General features: G+C 41.8%; 1 protein-coding gene across 3 annotated transcripts in view; it reads right to left on the bottom strand.

The window, feature by feature from the left end:
- Positions 1-19283, bottom strand: part of p2ry8 (P2Y receptor family member 8) — a 38926-nt gene extending 19643 nt beyond the window's left edge. For 2 of the 3 annotated variants that reach the window (XM_031896697.1, XM_012957595.3), the window contains exons 1-2: positions 19190-19283; positions 12556-12686 (exon numbers count right to left, since the gene is read on the bottom strand). The gene's annotated coding sequence lies outside the window, so the exon portion shown is untranslated. The remainder of the gene's footprint in view (positions 1-12555; positions 12687-19189) is intronic. The other variant, XM_012957596.3, reaches the window with a different exon arrangement.
- Between the last annotated feature and the right edge of the window lie 825 nt (positions 19284-20108).

The raw sequence follows: 20108 nt of genomic DNA, 5'->3' as shown, positions 1-20108 counted from the left end.
GTAATTCCACATATTTCTGCTTGACTGTTTCCCAGAGTAAGGGTCAGAAAAGATGGGAATGACCACCCCACACTGGACACAGACTTGGCTGAAGACATGTGGACTATATATATATATAGTCTGACACAATAAATACCCTTTATTTTCACTAAGACCTGTGAGTGCGGCATCTATTTTTCTGTTATATATAGATATAGATAGATAGCACCCCCATTCCAACAAAGCTATGCATACAAAAAAATAAACCAGAATCAGCACCAAGGCTGAACCATTGTTTCGGCCCCCCTTGGGACGTTTTCCAATGGGGAATTTGGTTGTACATATAAATGATATGATAATACACTTTTAGAAAATGAGACCCTTGGTTCTGTTCTGGTATATATATATATATATACTGTATATATATAGAGAGAGACAGCCGGTAAGCAGCACACCTGGGTGCCAGTGCAATTTTATAGTAGACATCTTTGCATGTATGTATATATATATACACTGTAGGTTTATTTAGTCCAACATTTCAGTTAGAGTTTCATCAGGGATGAAAGTTCCAGTTAGGAACTGAAACCTTGGACTAAATAAACCTAAATTCTTTTTAGTTTACTTTGTTACCTTGTGTCCTGACCTGACACTCTCTTAGTAAATTGCTACCTTCTTGGCTGTTTTCTAACTTTGCGTCAAAAGTATAAGATTCTGAGTGACACACAATGAGGCACGTTGTTTTGCACAGGCTGTTATCCTTAAATCTTAGATCTTGTACGTTTGCTCACTCAGACACATTTCCTCATATATAACAAAATAACTGAACAGCGCAAGCCTAGGCACATGATGAGTTTGTTGCAACGCTACAGCAGCTGCATATCTTTTGAAAGGATGTTGTAACAAAATGTGGTTGTTTTATATCTCTGTTACAAAAGAGAAAGGATTACTAAATACACATGACAATTCACACACATGTTTTTATTTGTTTGACCTAGCACCCATCTGGGTAAAGCCAAGCTGCCCCCATCTGCCCTGCACTACCCACCACCCTGCAGGAGTGCCTACTGTTGCAGAACTGATGTGAATTACTTCAGTAATACCCAGTGAAGCACATGTACTGGTTCTAAGCAGTTTTCCCCCAGTGCAGTGGCAACCAAACAGCACTTAGCTTTGATTTTGGTAGATTGAATACTGAAAACAGAGTTCTGATTGGTTGCCACAGGCTACTACAGTGGTAAAATTTGTCCGGAGTCAGACTGGGAAAATCCCAGTCACTTCCCATAGTTATGGGAGTTATAGTAAGTAGCACTGGCTTTGATTGCTGTGGCCATTTGTGTCACTGTGCATTAAATTAAACACAATTAGTGATGAGTGATTTTTTCGGCAGGCATGGATTCACAGCGAATGTCCGCATTTCGCCATCAGCGCATTGTTTCGCAAAACTTCTATGAAAATTTGCTGTGCAGAATTTTTTTTTGTCGTGCATCAAATTGGGCACGGTTGCGTAAAAAAAGGCACGGTCACATCAAAATTTGGGTGCGGTCGTGTCAAAAAAGGGCAAATTTTTTACCGTTTCGTGAATTTTCTTGCTGTTTCGCAAACGGGACAGATTTGCTCATCACTAAACACAATGGTTTTACCTCTTCTGGAACTTTCTAAGTAAGTGGTTAGAGTTCAGAGCTGTGTTCTGAACTCCAACACCTGTAAGAAATCATTGAATTATTCTGTTTAACATAGTCAATACAATTCTGATGAACTGGCACATTGATCTGCTTTGTTAAATGTCAATTTGTTACATTTTAGGAAGCTGTCAATGTACTGACTATAATTTTTGGTCAATTTATTACTACAATGGTGAATAAAAGAATAAAGAATAATTCTGACTTATTTCAACAAGGGGAAGAATAATGAACCAGACAAAAATTTGCTGACAATGACGGGAGAGAGATGAGGAAGGAGATGGAATGTGCTACTGAATTGAACTAATTGAAGAGTGAGGGGTGGATCTGTTATGGGGTTCGAGAAATTGTGAAGTCTGTATTGATCATTCTATTCTATACCTCTGTAAAGTGGTTATATATACAGTTCAGGCCTTTCGCTAATTTGCCCAGTTATAATAGATAATATGCATTACTGGCTTAAGTTAAATAACCAGGACTCATGTTAAATAACCAGATTTTGTAAATCAGCAATGTTCTGTAATTTCAGTTATTTTAAGTGTCTATTACTTTGGAGCAAATGTATCATATATTGAACTGGAGGATTCCTAGCAGTTTGATCTGCCCTTACAGTTTATCAGCAGTGCTAAGTACTTTCACCCATTCTAATCATGGAACCCTGATGCAAATCACGTATTGGGAGAAGAAGCTGGTCAATTATTTCCTGTTATGGAACTCTTTGTTCTAGTGCAGAGAGTAAATTGTGAAACCCAAATGTAATATTAACACTACTTGTTAATGGTTTCCCTTTTCTAGCCATCATCTAAAAATGCTATTTGGTTTTATCTAGCACCTAAACAAAAAGGTTAAAGTAATACTGTCATTGGAAAACATGTTTTTTTCAAAACACATCAGTTAATAGAGCTTCCCCAGCAGAATCCTGCATTGAAATCTGTTTTTAAAAGCGCAAACAGATTTTTTTAATTTAATTTTGAAATTTCACATGGGGCTAGCCATATTCATCATTTTCCAGGAAAACACAGTCATGAGACCTGTGCGCTGATACAATTCAATCACACTTTACTGCTGAGCTGTAAGTTGGAGTGATATTACCCTCTTTCCAGCAGTCCATCAGCAGAACAATGGGAGAGGAGCAAGATAGCAGCTCCCAGTAAATGTCAGATTAGCACTCAATAGTAAGCAATCCAAGTCCAGCTTGGGACTCCTCCAGTTACATGGGAGTTGGAGAAACATTAGGTTACCTGAAAGCAGTTCTAATGTGTAGCGCTGGCTCCTAAAAGCTCAGACTCAGGCACAATGCACTGAGATGGCTGCAGAATCACCAATATTACAACTAAAAAAATACATTATTTGCTATAACAGTGTTATTTAGAAATTAAAAATATACCATAAAAATCATGACAGTATCCCTTTAACTGTGAGGCATCATTTTTTGTCTTATTCTTATATTGCCTACAGTGTCTTCCTGTTGCTTCCTACTATTCATTTTCCATTATGATTTCCACAGGGGTGCCAATTTGATAAGGGTTTCTTTCCAGGCAGCAACTGACAATGCTATCTAGATGTGCCTAGCAACCCTAAAAATATTTTCATTGGTAGGCTTTGGTTTTACAGATATTCTTATTTTGTTATTGTCTTTATCTCTATTTGGATCCTCCAGGGTTGGACTGGGCCAGTGGGGCACTGGGAAAACACCCGGTGGGCCCCAGTCCTGGTCGGCCACACTGGCCAAGACCAAATCTGTGCTGGCCACTCCCCTGGGCCGCCGCCCCCCCCCTCCCCTGACATGCTGAAAGTAAGTTTAACTTATGCATGCCCAGGGGAGGGCGTCGGGCAGGTGGCGGGGGTTAGGGGGGTGTGGCAGGAGCCGCTGTGAGGGGTGCGGGGGACATGGCAGGGGCACACTTTCCTCACTTTCCCTGTTATAAAAGCGGTAGTTTGAGGTTGTTCACCTTTAACTAATTATGATGTAGAGAGTGATATTTTGAGACAATTTGCAGTTGGCCTTTTATTGTTGTTTAATTATTTAGCTTTTTGCTCAGCAGCTATTTGGTTGCTAGGGTCCAGTTTACCTTAGCAGCCAGGCAGTTGTGTGAATTAAAGATTTGACCATAAATAGGAGAGGGCCTGAAATGAAAGACCATCCAAAAGGTGGTTCACTATATAATAAACCTTTATTTTGTTATGCAATTACCTATTGCTAGTAACATTTCAACTGGTTTTTATTTTTATAGTTTTTTATTCCAGTTTTCAAATGGGGGTTATTGGCAGCCAAAAAGACTGTTGCTCCATGAGGCTGCAATTTTATAGTTATTGTTACTTTTTATTCATTATTTTTCTATTCAGTTTCATATATGTTTTATATATGTAATTGGGTTTATTTCCAGTTCAGTCACCAGGTGAAGTTGTTAAGTAGGCAAACCCTCCAGGGGAATCTATATAAGAGAGAGAGCGGCAGGCTACTTTCTCTTTGGCTGAGGTGAAGACAAACATAAATGATGTTGAGAAGCCTGAGGAAAGAGGGTAAATAGCGCTACATGAGATTCACACAGTGGCCAAAGACCAGTATAGCAACGTTTCAGTTCTACGATGACCTTTTGTCAGCTAGTGGTAAGCCAGCTATTTGAGCAGTTGAGGCTCCAACGAGAAGACATAGAGGGGCCAGTGCCTTGGCGGTACCTCACCCAGATAAGGACCCAATGGCTAACCCCAGTGCTAAAAGTCAGTGGGGTACAGCACCCCTGACCTAAAGGAAGAATGAGTGAAGTAGGCAGCAGGCTGGGGCTCAGCAGCCTGGGATAACTTGTTTTGTTTTATATTTGTTATGGGGGAATTTGTATGGCAACTACCATTGAAGAAGCTGTACTAGTGACTGAATAGAATTTGTAAGTCGTAAGGTGGTGAATAAGCCATTGGCATATTTTGTTTAGAAAAAAGCATATATTTATAGTTAGTGATGAGCGAATTTTTTCGCCAGGCCTGGATTTGCAGTGAATTTTGGCATTGGCGAATTGTTTAAAAAAACTTGTATGTATGTATATCTTTATTTAGATTGTAAGCTCTACGGGGCAGGGACCTCCATCCTCTTGTGTCTTTGACTCTTATCTTATTGCAACTGTATCTTTTATTTATTTGTGTTTATTGTAATACTTTGTATTTATCTATTATCTTAATACCCCCTGTTTGTATTAATGTATTGTACTGTACAGCGCTGCGTACATAAGTAGCGCTTTATAAATAAAGATATACATACAACTTCTGTGAAAACTACCTGCGTAAAAATTCACTGCGCATCAAAAAAAGATGCAAACAACAAACAAAAAAAGACGCAGGCAACAAAAAAAATGCGGGCGACAAAAAAGTCATGGGACAATCGCATTTTGCAGATTTTTCACTGTTTTGCAAATTTTCCTGTTGTTTCACAGATTTTTTGGCGAACTGAAACGGGACAGATTTGCTCATCGCTATCTATAAGTACTAAGCTCTGTATATTCTTGCTAATAATATAAGGAATATAATTATACTTACAGTACTTATATATATATAGATATTATGAGCTAGTGGTTTTTTGTCTGTTCCCATGAAATGTTTTTTTCCTTCTCATAAAAGTCCCTTGGTGTTACGCATTTGCATTTTCAGTCACGCAGCATCTTTCCCAATGCATTACAGTTCTAGCTAACAATGTTACAATTTTAAAACAAACTCTTAAAGAACTAAAGCAGCAGCCCTATCAGTTATGCTCCAAGAGTTATCCACAAGGGCTTGTCATCTTGCATCTTGATAGGTATTTACTGTATTTTGTGAGTGGGTCCCTAAGCTCAGGTAAGTGACAGCAGCACAGAGAATGTACAGTGAATCAACAGAAAAGAAGATGGGGAGCTACTGGGGCATCTTTGGAAGCACAGATCTTCCCTGCTAAAGGGTTGTGGATGCCTTGGGCTGGTACAGAAACCCAAAACATATTGTTTGGTATTTCTAGCCTACTTCTCATTTAACCTCAAGTTTCATTAATAGTGTCTATTCTATTTCTTTGACTCACGTGCTCTAGAACACTTCTGTGGTAGCGAGGGCTGGAATTTTTCTAGCTTACATGGTGGAGGGCCGAAAATGGAAGCCAGTTTTGACAACTCCCCTTTTTTAAACTGCACCCACTTCAGACCACACCCATGTTATAACAAGACCATGCCCACATTAATGGTAGTAGCACAGAAAAAACCCAAATGGTTGGTGCTCACCCTTCATTTATATGTGAAACAATTATATTATGTCATATTAAAACATACACAGGCAGCATTGGACAAGCAGATTATTGAACACACAGGCAGCATAGGGCAGGAAGAGTATGGCACACACACGCAGCATAGGGCAAGCAGAGTATTGCACACACAGGCAGGGTAGGGAAGGCAGAGTATGGCACACACAGGCAGCATAGGGCAAGCAGAGTATTGCACACACAAGCAGCATAGGGCAGGCAGAGAATGGTACACATCGGTAGTACTCTGCCTGCCGTATGCTGTCTGTGTGTACCATACTCTGCTTGCCCTATGCTGCCTGTGTGTGCCATACTCTGCCAGCCCTGCTTTACTCTGCCTGTGTGTGCCATACTCTACCTGCCTACCCTGCCTGGATGTACCATACTCTGCCTGCCCTATGCTGGCTGTGTGCTATACTCTAACTGCCCTATGCTGCCTGTGTGTGCCATACTCTGCCTGCGCTATGTTGCTGTGTGTGCCACCAGTGTTGGACAGCACTTCTCTAAACAATAAAACCTCTAGAAATGACATGGTCTTGTAGATAAATCAAGTATGAGCATGTTTTAAAATCCTAAATTAGCATATTTATGTCCAATTTGCAATCAAGTTGGAATAGTGATAAAATGATAAAAATTAAAGACTTCCAAAGCCTTCTTAAGGGCACTGACACTCAAGGAGATTAGATGCCCTGCAATAAATCTCCTCTAGCATGGAGACCAATCTCCTCTGAATGCTTTGCTATCAGCAAGAATGTAAATTACCGGTGGGAAAACATATGTAACACATCGGGAGATGAAGTCCCACCTCTAGAGGAGATCAACTACAGGGCGACCAATTTGATATTTAGCTTTAGTTTTTTTAGTTTTCCTGGAGATAAGGCATAAAATGAAGTGCATAGAAAGCAGACAGCAACACAGGAAGCAGGTAGAGGATACACCCAGTTTGTCAAAAGCAATCGTGATCTCTTGGGTGATCTCTTGGAAATAAAACATTATAAAGCGATACTGGAGCAGGATAGATGACATATCTGTTTTGGTATTTTTAGTTGCACCTAATGGGCCAGATTCAGTTCAATGAGAAAAGCTTATCTGCTAATGTAATTCCAGAGTTTCCCATAGAGCCAGATGCAACTCAGTGAGATAAAACTCACCTCACTTTTCATCACATGAAAACTTTGTTGAAGATTATGGGAAAAACTGGACCTGAATTAGGAATTAAAGGAGAACTAAAGTCTAAAAAAAGAATATGGCTAGAAATGATTAGCTATGTGTTTTGAGCTCTTGTACCAACCCAAAGCCACAAAAGCTCTATAGAAATAAAGCCCCACGCCCCTGAAGATGCCCACAGTGGCTCTCCATTTTTTGCCTTGCCCAAGCACATGCTCAGTCTGCTCTTGGCTGATGTCAGTGACCTGAGTTTAGGGATCGACTCACAATATTCTTCTTTCCCCTTCCTGCTTGCTCCAGTCACTGCATGGGCCCTATTAAACATGCACGTAGGCCAACCAATCACAGTCATGTCTGGCTGCTTCCTAAAAAATTCCTGCTTTGGCACTTTGAGTTTGGTGCTAGACTTCAAGGTTGGAAACATAGACAGAAGCTTTACTGACTTTGCTATTATAAAACAAGCCCATCTGGGAATACATTTTCCCATTGTAAAGGTTTTTCTTTCATACTGGGGCTTTGCTTTGCTTTTTTGCTTTTTTTAAAATATACAACCACACAACAGACCAATAACTTCTCTCAAAGTGTTTATGAAGCCAGTTGCATGGGGGTTTCTGTGCATTACACACAGGGCGAGGCCAAACTGTGAACCTCTGCACAAATACTATATTCCTTCCCAGACATGCTGATTTGTATATGCAAAGTGACTGACACTTAGTTCAGAGTTTGTGCTCTCACTATTATACACAGGCTGTGTATGAAACCCCCAGTCTGCTCAGCTGGCCTTTGCTTTGGTCAGTGTAATGTAAGTGTCAGAGAAAGTTGTTTGTAGAAGGATAGAACTCAGAATGTGTTTTGGTTAGAAAAAGCTGCAATTATCTTCTGAACTGATATTTTGGGGGATTGAGATATGGAAATATTTGGGAGTAAACAAGTTATGTCAAAATACTAAGTTTAAGCTTGTTTTTATTGATATCCTGTAATAAAAGGCAGATAATAGGGCAGCACTAGTTTATATGTACCCGTATCCATGATACGCCTGTGTTTCTGTGCCAATGGGATCATTTTTAGGTTCCCCCTAGTTCTCTATGGAGGTTGTAGAAAAAATTATATACACAATAGAATTGACCAGTGAGAAGGCTCATTAGATTCCCAGCACTGTATCAACCATTTTGAAATTATCTTACATATAGAGATAATTACATCATATTTAGCTTTATTATGTTACACAGGAATCAGACATGGGGATAAGGACAGACTTGTTCAGTGCTGGGAAACTGAGTTTAAAGTTTCCAACTCCAATTAAAGGAACAAAGAACAGGGAACAAAATTTACACAGCTGGGATTCTCATTGGAGGATTAGGTTGCATATTAATGCAGCCACTGGCTCTGGATAGCTGGGAAAAGTTTAATTAAACAATGCAAAAAACTCTAAAACCCACATTACATTACATGGCAACACAGGAACCAGTGCAGTCTGCATATTATGATTCTTATTATTAATCAGCTTCTATGGCAGATATTACCTGATGTGCTGTTTTGATAATTTACTATGTTCCCTAAGCTTAGCCTCCCAACAGCAGCCGAGAACAAACTGAGCATGTGCAAGCCCTAAATCTTAAAAAGATGGTCTAACAAAGTAACAAGATGGCGGCCCCCTCTGGACAACTTTGAAAGCATAAATCATTACTTTGATTAGGCTTCTCAACCTCTGGGCTTGTGCAGTAAGTTCATAATGTTTATATTTATGTTTAGTACACAAAATACAGCATTTCTAATGATTTTCAATTGTAGACTTTAGTTCTCCTTTACGTTTTCTCTACTCAAATTGAATGTTGCCATAAGTTTTTATGTGATAAGTTATAAAATACCATTTTCTCATAGAATTGAATCTAAGGACCGTGGCAGATGGGGAGATTAGTCGATGCAACAAATGTCACTTGTCGCGGGTGACAAGTCGCCCCGAAATGCGATCCCACCGGCGAGTATGTAAATCACCGTCGTGTCTGGCACATCTGCATCTGATTTGTCAAAATAGACACAACTGGGCATGCATTTCACTGTAAATCAGACACAATTGTGCCACATATTTTTGCAGTCTGTCTGGTGTCATTTCCGGTGTTCGCCCATATCAGTTCCAGTGTTAGAGGTGCAAATGATGCCTGTGTCTAATGCGCTGCATCTATTGACACAGGGCGCTATGGGAACCCTGGAGCTACTGCCTCAGGAATGCGTCAAAAGACATAGCAGCTCTCAATTCGGAATGGAACATACTTCTTGCCCTTATGTATAGTTGCGCCAAGTGCCATTGCATTTGTCCTGCCCCTTTTGCTGATTGTATGTAAGTGCGCCTATGGACATTGGGATCCCTGATGTTATCGCCACCCTGAACAATGCAATAATTCCAGGATCTCCATTGCAGGCTGCATCAAGAATCAAATACTAATGCTGTTTTAATGCTGATGCATAATGAGTAAAAATTAGTGATGTGCAGGTCAGGAAAAACTCAACCTGCACCCGACCATAACCCGCAAAATGTTGCCATCGTCCCACACCCACGTCTTTCCTCTCTGTATCTACTCTACATGTCTGCAGTTGTTCGGGAGCAGAGGGAGAGCTACTTCCCCAGTCTCACACGCACCAGTCCAAACCTGCAATGGTCTCTCAATTTCAACCCTTACCCCCCATGACCTAACAGTAAAGCCGTGGGTCCCACTGGTTGCAGGGTAACCCACACATCACTAGTAAAAATATCTAATTTATTTGAAAATAATGAATTTGATTTGAAAGTTGCTTAGTATGACATTTGCTTAAAAACAAAAACACAGTGCAGGAGTGGAGTTCCCTTTAAGTCTGTATCTGATATACAGTATGTTTGCTTCACTGTGTCCCTGAGTCATTGAACTAAAAAGGAAAACTGACCTTTCACCCAGGACAGGAAAATGGAACAGAAACTGCAAAACAAAGTGTGAACATCAGACTGAGAAGTTTCCACTGTGTTGGAGGAGAAAAACACAATGTAAACATAAAACTTCACCTAAGATTACTTTTTAGTATGGTCAACATAGCAGAATTATTGGGGCTTGAAATTTAACTGGTCTGGTTGCTAGGGATTAATTACTCCAGCAACCAAAATAAAAAATATTAGATGAATAGTAGAGGGCCTGAACAGAAAAAATAAGCAATAAAACTATAGCTTTACAGTCAATAGTGGCTTATTTTAGTCATGCACATGCTGGGCTAAGCCAGACGGGTGCCCTAGGCGACCTGGCATCCTCGCCCCCCCCCCCCCCCCCCCGCATGAATAGTAGTGACAAGGGGGTCAAGTGATAAGCAGGCATTGTGGGGATATGAAACTGGAGGGGATATGTGATTCGAGGGCCTGGACTAGCACAGGCACATACAAGCACCAAACACAGGTGGAACACAGCATGTCGCATTTAAAGAATAGGATGTGTTTCTTTCTTCGCTTCCCTGTGGTCGAATGTAGGAGAACACCACCACAGGGGAGCACAGGAAGAAACCCTCAGGAGTAGGAGCCCTTATTTTGGCTTTTACATGACTCTGCCCACATAGGTCTGTTATTCAGCTGACTTGCTCTACAGAACCAGCGGTGCAGAGAATTGAAACTGACAGAGAGAGATATTGCTTTCAATAGTAATTACATTTACATATAACTTTTAAAAAATATTGTGCATTGGAAAGTGTTCCTTTGGCTGATTGGAGCTCATTTAGTAAATGTGTAAATGCTTTTCCCACACACAGCTTGCCTAGGAGAAGCAGGAACAGCCTGCTAAGCACATATATAGCTTGTACTGTTTGTGCATCACCTGCTCCATTGCTGGTGGGTCAGAAGTGTTGTGCATCCACACTAGGAGGACCACTTTGCAAATCTGATCTGCTATTCTACCTAGGGAAAGTTTTCCCACTGCATGCTTCTGCATAGGTTTTGTCAGTTACCTGCAGGGATTACTAAACTTATGGCCATGGACCTGGGCTCAGATTCCTTCTGGCATGGGAAAAATTACTTACATGTCTAATGTCAAGTTAAAGAGGTTTTTTACCTTTAAATTGACTTTTAGTATGTTGTAGAAAGTGATATTCAAAGACAATTTGCAATTCTTCATTTTCTGTTATTTGTGTTTTGTTTCTAATTATTTAGCTTTTTGTTCAGCAGCTCTCCAGTTTGGAATTTTTCTCCATTATCTGGTTGCTAGGGTTCAAATTACCCTAGCATCCAGGCAGTGGTATAAATCATGGATAGTAATATAAATATAAGAGGGTTTGAATAGAAATGTAAGTAATACAAACTAGCAATAACAATGAAATTGTAGCCTCACAGAGCAATCGTTTTTTGGCTCCCGGGGTCAACAGTCAAAAGTGGAAAGCAAATAATTAAAAAAAAACTATGCAAATTAAAAAAATGAAGACCAATTAAAAAGTTGCTAAGAACTGGCGCTTCTATAACATACTAAAAGTTAACTTAAAGGTGACCCACCTTTAGAAGCCTTTGCAATGTATTAGTGCTGCATTAAATAACAATGACAAATGCCTGATCATTATTTTCTCTTGTGGTGAGTGCAGTAAGTGTTACCCAAATGTCAAAAAGTGAATGCTACATCCAACTGCATTGCTATATATATATATATAGGTACCAGTACTGCACCAAACCAGCGCAATAGAATTTTCTAAGCAAAGGACAAATAATGCTGACAATGCTTTTTTTTACTTGCAATAAAAGTACAATTTTAGAACAGGAAATTCACACGACTGTTGAACAAAATCAGTCACAGCATGCATTGCTTGCCACGCACATTCCCCCCACAGTATGGTATAGCTGACATTGCCAGCAAGTGTTATAAAGGTAACAAACTCGGATCCTCGGTCACTGCTTCTGACCAGATTCCTATCTGTTGTTAGACTGTACAGACAAGGCTTCTTATACAGCATTTCATACTTTACACATCAAGGTATTGTTTCCTTTAACAAAACCACCAATGCACCCACTCTTCATTCATTATCTCCCAGGTCTCCTAGTTTCTGCATGGCAGTGTATATATTGCTAGCAATATGTATTAAGTACAGGTATGGGACCTGTTATCCAGAATGCTCAGGACCTGGGTTTCTCCAGATAAGGGATATTTCCATAATTTGGATCTCCATTATATTTTAGTTGGGATCAAGTACAAGGTACTATTTAATTATTACAGACACTAAGGTAATTTTTAAACAAAATTAGAATCATTTGATTAAAATGGAGTCTGTGGGAGATGGCCTTCCCATAATTCTTAGCTTTCTGGATAATGGGTTTGCAGATACCTACACAATGCACCTTTTAGTCTTTTTGTTTTATATAACCAGACCAAATATAGTGCAAAATAATACAGTCATTGCCAAACAAGGATGTCATTCTCCAGCATAATCCAGCTGTTCTATTAGAAAGAACCAAATAAAATCTATTTTAAAGTGTACAATGCTTACCTACTGTGCTAGAGGCTACAGCACGGGGCACCCTTGTCATGTTGTCATCAACTTAGCAAGGATCTTAGAGACAGGAAATTAAAATGAAATTGTGCCTTGAATTTCTTCTCGTCTGTAGAGAGGCGGGGTTTCTAAAAAGGAAAAGAATAAATGCTTGTCTTTTCCCTCACATTAACTGTCACGCTGTTTGCAACGTTGCGATGAAAGTGGTTACTGTAAGCAATACAGGACATGGCAACCAGTTTCTCACTCCTCTGGTAACAAGAAACAAGAATTTGTTTAGGACCAGAGTAAATGCATCAGTCACTTTGCACGTTTATGCGGCTTCTTACAAACATGAAGTTCCTTTTTGCTTCCTCTAATTGTTTCATTTAGGTTTTTAAATCGACACTGGGGCCGATGTCAACTTGTTGTTTCGAGGTAATTACCTTTAAAGGGCAACATACCCCCTTGTTTGAATGAATAGAGCTTGTGCTGAACATTAGTGATTGGCGAAATGTTTCGCCAGGCATGGATTTGCGGCAAATTCTGCAGGGAAAATTCGGCGCACGTCCAAAAATTGTTGCCGGCGTCAAAAAAAGAATAGTCGCAGGCGTCAAAAGAATAGCCGCGCAACAAAATAATAGCCGCGGGCGACAAAAGAATAGCCGTGCGACGAAATAATAGCCGCGGGCGACGAAATAATAGCCGTGCAACAAAATAATAGCTGCAGGCGACAAAATAATAGCCGCAGGTGACAAAAGAATAGTCGCGGACGACAATTTTTTTGTCACTCGGCATTTTCGCCGTTTTGTGAATTTTTAACCATTTCGCGGATCTTTTGAAAGATTCGCGAATTTTTCAGCGAAGCGAAACGGAACAGATTCGCTCATCACTACTGAACATACATGTCTATTGTTGTTATCATGCAAAATCCTGAGCTAAATAGGGCAAACATATGGGGTTGGTAATTAGAGTCCCAAAGCATAGATTCTGTACAACCCCTGTGTAATGGACTTCTGCTTATATGTCCACTGGTAACCTAATGATCTGCCTTCCAAAGACCAAACATGGAGGGGCTTCAGTCTACCTATTTGCCCTGTTTAGTTCAAGATATAACTACAAAAATTATATTACATTTGATTTAAAAATAGGCAGAAGTATGCTCAGCTCTAGTCCTGTTGATTGCACATATGCAGAAGAAAAAGGGTACTGCTCCATTAAAGGACATTATATTGACTACTTATGGATTTAGAAAACAATACATTGCCTAATGTTTTTACATTATTTCTGGGCAATATATTGTCCTGCCATGTTTCACTAAAATTGTTGCTAAGCTCGGGTTGCTGCCCATTGACATCAATTGAAAATCACTCCAGGAAATATAGACACTAGCAGTGAAGCTAGTAAGCAGCTCAAGCTCCCCCAAGGAGGTTATTAAGGATGGGAATACTATCCAGCAGTAGGGGCTAAGTTTATGGACCTAAGGGAATATGCTGTCCCTCCTACATTTCACTTGAGAGACCTAAAATCTTGGGGTGACACTTGCAAGCTGACGATCCATATTCTGGCTGCTGGCCGCTGATGGCCATTTACTCCTGAAGCGTAGTTATGAGTACATATGCTAAGTATTGTCCTATTGCATCAGTGTTACCTCTGAACATTTACCTGTCAATAAAGAAGTTATTGCCTTTTATTAAGAACCACTGGCACCCATTATTTTATCTCACCCTAAAAAGTTCTGCAACACCCTGCCTCCAACATACACGAGAGCCCTCTCCTGAGAGTTAAGAGTCACATGCAAGTTATTGGAAGTTGCTACAGTCAAAAAGCACTCCATTTATCTATATCCCTACACCTGTACAGGACTAGAGGGACACATTGCATATATATAGAATATGTTGTAAATGTAATTTGAAGTAAGCTTTATCAGAAAGGTCTATGTAAATACAGCCATAAGCACTCACAGAAACGCTGCACTGACTTCTCTGTCAAAAGATTAGTTGTGTCTGTTTTCCTCTGCCAGAGACATGCAGCTCTTTGCTTTCTGCTCTTTCCTGCTCCCCCCTCCCTCAAGAATGCTAAGAACTCACTCCCCCCCTTAGGAATGTGGATCTGAGCCAATAAGCAGGAAGCTGACTCAGTCTTACTAACTGAGCATGTACACTTGGGGGCTGATTTACTAACCCACGAATCCGAATCCGAACGGGAAAAATTCTGATTGGAAAACGAACATTTTGCTACTTTTTCGTATTTTTGGCGATTTTTTCGTAGCCGTTACGACTTTTTCGTAAATTGTCGCGACTTTTTCGTAACCATTACGACTTGCTCGTATCTTGTCGCAACTTTTCTGTATTGAGTGCTCGTAAACTGCAAAACTTTCAGACTTAGCATGATTTTGGAAGCCTCCCATAGGACTCAATGGCACTCTGCAGCTCCAACCTGGCCCAAGGAAAGTCTCCCATAGGGCTCAATGGCACTCTGCAGCTCCAACCTGGCCCAAGGAAAGTCTCCCATAGGACTCAATGGCACTCTGCAGCTCCAACCTGGCCCAAGGAAAGTCTCCCATAGGACTCAATGGCACTCTGCAGCTCCAACCCGGCCCAAGGAAAGTCTCCCATAGGGCTCAATGGCACTCTGCAGCTCCAACCTGGCCCAAGGAAAGTCTCCCATAGGGCTCAATGGCACTCTGCAGCTCCAACCCGGCCCAAGGAAAGTCTCCCATAGGGCTCAATGGCACTCTGCAGCTCCAACCCGGCCCAAGGAAAGTCTCCCATAGGGCTCAATGGCACTCTGCAGCTCCAACCCGGCCCAAGGAAAGTCTCCCATAGGGCTCAATGGCACTCTGCAGCTCCAACCCGGCCCAAGGAAAGTCTCCCATAGGGCTCAATGGCACTCTGCAGCTCCAACCCGGCCCAAGGAAAGTCTCCCATAGGGCTCAATGGCACTCTGCAGCTCCAACCCGGCCCAAGGAAAGTCTCCCATAGGGCTCAATGGCACTCTGCAGCTCCAACCTGGCCCAAGGAAAGTCTCCCATAGGGCTCAATGGCACTCTGCAGCTCCAACCCTGGCCCAAGGAAAGTCTCCCATAGGGCTCAATGGCACTCTGCAGCTCCAACCCGGCCCAAGGAAAGTCTCCCATAGGGCTCAATGGCACTCTGCAGCTCCAACCCGGCCCAAGGAAAGTCTCCCATAGGGCTCAATGGCACTCTGCAGCTCAACCGGCCCAAGGAAGTCTCCATAGGGCTCAATGGCACTCTGCAGCTCCAACCCTGGCCCAAGGAAAGTCTCCCATAGGGCTCAATGGCACTCTGCAGCTCCAACCCGGCCCAAGGAAAGTCTCCCATAGGGCTCAATGGCACTCTGCAGCTCCAACCCGGCCCAAGGAAAGTCTCCCATAGGGCTCAATGGCACTCTGCAGCTCCAACCCGGCCCAAGGAAAGTCTCCCATAGGGCTCAATGGCACTCTGCAGCTCCAACCCGGCCCAAGGAAAGTCTCCCATAGGGCTCAATGGCACTCTGCAGCTCCAACCTGGCCCAAGGAAAGTCTCCCATAGGGCTCAATGGCACTCTGCAGCTCCAACCCGGCCCAAGGAAAGTCTCCCATAGGGCTCAATGGCACTCTGCAGCTCCCCCAAACCCCAGGCCCTGGCCCCCCAAGGAAAGTCTCCCATAGGGCTCAATGGCACTCTGCAGCTCCAACCTGGCCCAAGGAAAGTCTCCCATAGGGCTCAATGGCACTCTGCAGCTCCAACCTGGCCCAAGGAAAGTCTCCCATAGGGCTCAATGGCACTCTGCAGCTCCAACCCGGCCCAAGGAAAGTCTCCCATAGGGCTCAATGGCACTCTGCAGCTCCAACCCGGCCCAAGGAAAGTCTCCCATAGGGCTCAATGGCACTCTGCAGCTCCAACCTGGCCCAAGGAAAGTCTCCCATAGGGCTCAATGGCACTCTGCAGCTCCAACCCGGCCCAAGGAAAGCCTCCCATAGGGCTCAATGGCACTCTGCAGCTCCAACCCGGCCCAAGGAAAGTCTCCCATAGGGCTCAATGGCACTCTGCAGCTCCAATCCGGCCCAAGGAAAGTCTCCCATAGGGCTCAATGGCACTCTGCAGCTCCAACCCGGCCCAAGGAAAGTCTCCCATAGGGCTCAATGGCACTCTGCAGCTCCAACCCGGCCCAAGGAAAGTCTCCCATAGGGCTCTATGGCACTCTGCAGCTCCAACCCGGCCCAAGAAAAGTCACGATACTGAAGCTTGAATGAATCCGAAACTTTCGTACTTGGCACGAAGGCTACCAAAAAGTTGCGACAATTTGCGCAAGTCGTAACGCCATGAAAAAGTTGCGACATTTTGCAAAAAAGTCGTAACGGCTACGAAAAAGTCGCAACAATTTCCGAAAAAATCACAAAATACCGATCATTACGAAAAAACCGCATTCAGACGCTTTTCGGACGTTCGTGGATTAGTAAATGTGCCCCTTGGTCTGGGTGTCTGTGCAGGAGTGAGGCATTATGGGAACTTTCTTTACACAGCTCAGCGTTGTTTCTTCCTGTTTGGCTTCTGATCATCTGAACGGGAGAAATATGGGGAGACTTAAGGGCACTATTGAGACAACTGAAAGTATGCCTGCAGCTTGAGATTAACTCTTTATTAGCCTTTCCTTCTCCTTTAATGTATTGTCATCATTATCATGCATGCATTTTAGGAGGGGATATTGTAAAATATTGTAAGTTATCAAGGTGACCATGACCATATATAGGTGTGAGACCCCAGGTTGAGTGCTTTTATGCAGGACATGAAATTCTATGGTACCTTCTAAAATCTCCAGGTCAAGTGACATCACTAAGCACAGTTTATAACTGATAACCTCTGTTTATATATTTTACAGGCTATTCAAGACTCTTCTCTATTTAAAGCCTATAACTTGCCCTAATTGAAAATTTATTTGTAATATTCTTTGGTATAGGGCAGTGCTGCCCAACTGGCAGGCTGCGGGCCCCCTCTGTGTGCCCCCCCACCTGTCTGGCTGTTTGATAGCTTACCTTTATGTAAGCTATAAATGATATCAGTACTGGCCCCCTGCATGGTTCACACCTCAGATTCAGGCTGTAATTGTTTAAAATATGTATTGTTTAAATTGTATGTATTGTATGTATTGTTTAAAAATGTAAGCCCCTGGTTGTTCACACCTTTTAATCCCTGCATTGTTCACCCCCTGCATGGTTCACACCTCAGGCCCAGACTGTAATCACCCACATTGTAGCCTGTTCACACCTCAGACAGCAGTAGAAACCCACAAATAAACCATGCACACTATAAAAAGAACTACTGAGGTGGTACTGCAATTAAAACATTTTTTTAATATATAATTATTGTGCAGACTGTAGGAGCAGTACCAGCATTGTGTCACTGTATGCTGCCTGTGTGTGCCATACTCTGGCTGCCCTATGCTGCCTGTGTGTGCCATACACACAGGCAACATAGGGCAGGCAGAGTATGGCACGCACAGGCAGGGTAGGGCAGGCAGAGTATGGCACACACAGGCAGGGTAGGGAAGGCAGAGTATGGCACACACAGGCAGCATAGGGCAGGCAGAGTATGGCACACACAGGCAGCGTAGGGAAGGCAGAGTATGGAACACACAGGCAGCATAGGGCAGGCAGAGTATGGCACACACAGGCAGGGTAGGGCAGGCAGAGTATGGCACACACAGGCAGCAAAGGGCAGGCAGAGTATGGCACACACAGGCAGCATAGGGCAGGCCGAGTATGGCACACACAGGCGGGGCATGTTGGACAGCACTGGTATAGGGTATACAGTACATATTTACGTATATACTTATTGACTGCAAAACCTTTGCAAGAAACAAGGCAATATTAATGCTATCCATTAGCACACAGCACATTTCAGTTTTTGAATTTCTGATATTCTCTAGCTGTAAGTTCGTTTTTCATGTTCCTGTTGTGCCTCACCCACCTGCTTCCTGTAGTATAACTGGTACTTTTCTCACCAGGTCACCACAAAGTGTTTTAGCAACAAAAAAAGAAAAAACGATCTTTATGTTAAACTGTTTGTTCTTATGTCCCTCCGTTTCCATTTAGAGGTATAGTATTTACTGTGATATGTGCAGATTTACTAAAATTTTAATTGGATGCACTTGGAAGATACTTTTCTGAGTGCTTGGAACATTTTTATGACGGCTGGAAAAATTTAAAAAGCAACATATTTATAAACCAGATCAATGTGTCAAGGTCAAGGCAGGTATATACCATTCTCTGTTACAGGGTGTTACAAAGCTTTAAAGGGCTACATAACTTTCAGGTGCTATATAAATACTTTATGGTGATGAAAGATTTTGGTAAATATTGGAAGAAATATAAGATATACTCTTAGGAGCAGATTTATCAAAATGTGAGTTTAGAGCTTGATACATAAAAAGTCACCCATATTGTATTCATCCCTATGGGATTCAAAGAGGCATATTTATCAATGGAAGTTCATATTTGATAAATACACCTGTATGCTTCTAGAAGTCCCATAGGAATGAAAAGAATGTGGGTGAGTCTTCATGTATTAAGCTCTAAACTCACATTTTGCTAAATCTGCCCCCTAGGGTCAGAGCCAATGTCACACAAGACAAAAGAAGGATCACTCACCTTTTATCTGTGGAACATTGGTGAAGCAGTTTCAACAGTCCACCTTGTGAGTCTTCTAAGTTACAGTCGCTCTATTTAAACTTAAAGATTGTGCATCGGCAGATAAGGAAGTAAAAAGGGAAGCTGCATCTCACTTCCTGCCAGATCCTTGTTAGGACTAAAACAAATGAAAGGGTGCTATTTCACCATCTCAGTGGATGGAGGTTTCTATGTGTTTATGTGTAAACCTAATAGGTTGCTGAATTAAACATTTTGAAAAGTAAACATAATTTCAAGCAACATTGCAATATATATCAATTAAAGTATATGCAGCCTTTTCATGCTTTTTTAATGTAATAATATGGTTTGGAATAGTTACCTGAGCCTGCCCCCCTGTTCTCCTGCTGCTCTGGCTGACTACTTTAAAACTCAAATAAAATGTAATAGTCGTCTGTCCTCAACATCCTCCAAATCCCACAATTCCCTGAACATGTGATGTCAATAAGGAAAGGAACATCACAGTGCAATGCATTGTGGGATGTGCAGTTCCTGCATGCTGTCTGTAAGCTGAGGAGAAGTTGTTACAATTTGTAACATCAATGGTTTAGTCCCTCCTCCCCTGCCAGGATTTCAATTGATGCAGAAAAAGAAGATTTGTTTTGCAGCTGGATTTCTGCTTATAAACATGGTATTTAAGAAATATATTATACAGGTATGGGACCTCTTATCAAGAATGCTTGGGACCTGGGGTTTTCTGGATAAGGGATCTTTCCGTAATTTGGATCTCCATACCTTTAGTCTGCTAAAAATAATTTAAATATTGAATAAACCCAATAGGAGTGTTTTTCCTCCAATAAGGATTAATTATAACTTAGTTGGGATCAAATACAAGTAAAAGAAAAATGAAATCATTTTTAAAAATTGGAATTATTTGCTTATA

This window comes from Xenopus tropicalis, chromosome 2 (assembly GCF_000004195.4).
Source record: "Xenopus tropicalis strain Nigerian chromosome 2, UCB_Xtro_10.0, whole genome shotgun sequence".
Classification (NCBI taxonomy): domain Eukaryota; kingdom Metazoa; phylum Chordata; class Amphibia; order Anura; family Pipidae; genus Xenopus; species Xenopus tropicalis.
The sequence above is the reverse complement of the archived record's forward strand: the minus strand, read 5'-3'. Positions and strand labels throughout refer to the sequence as shown.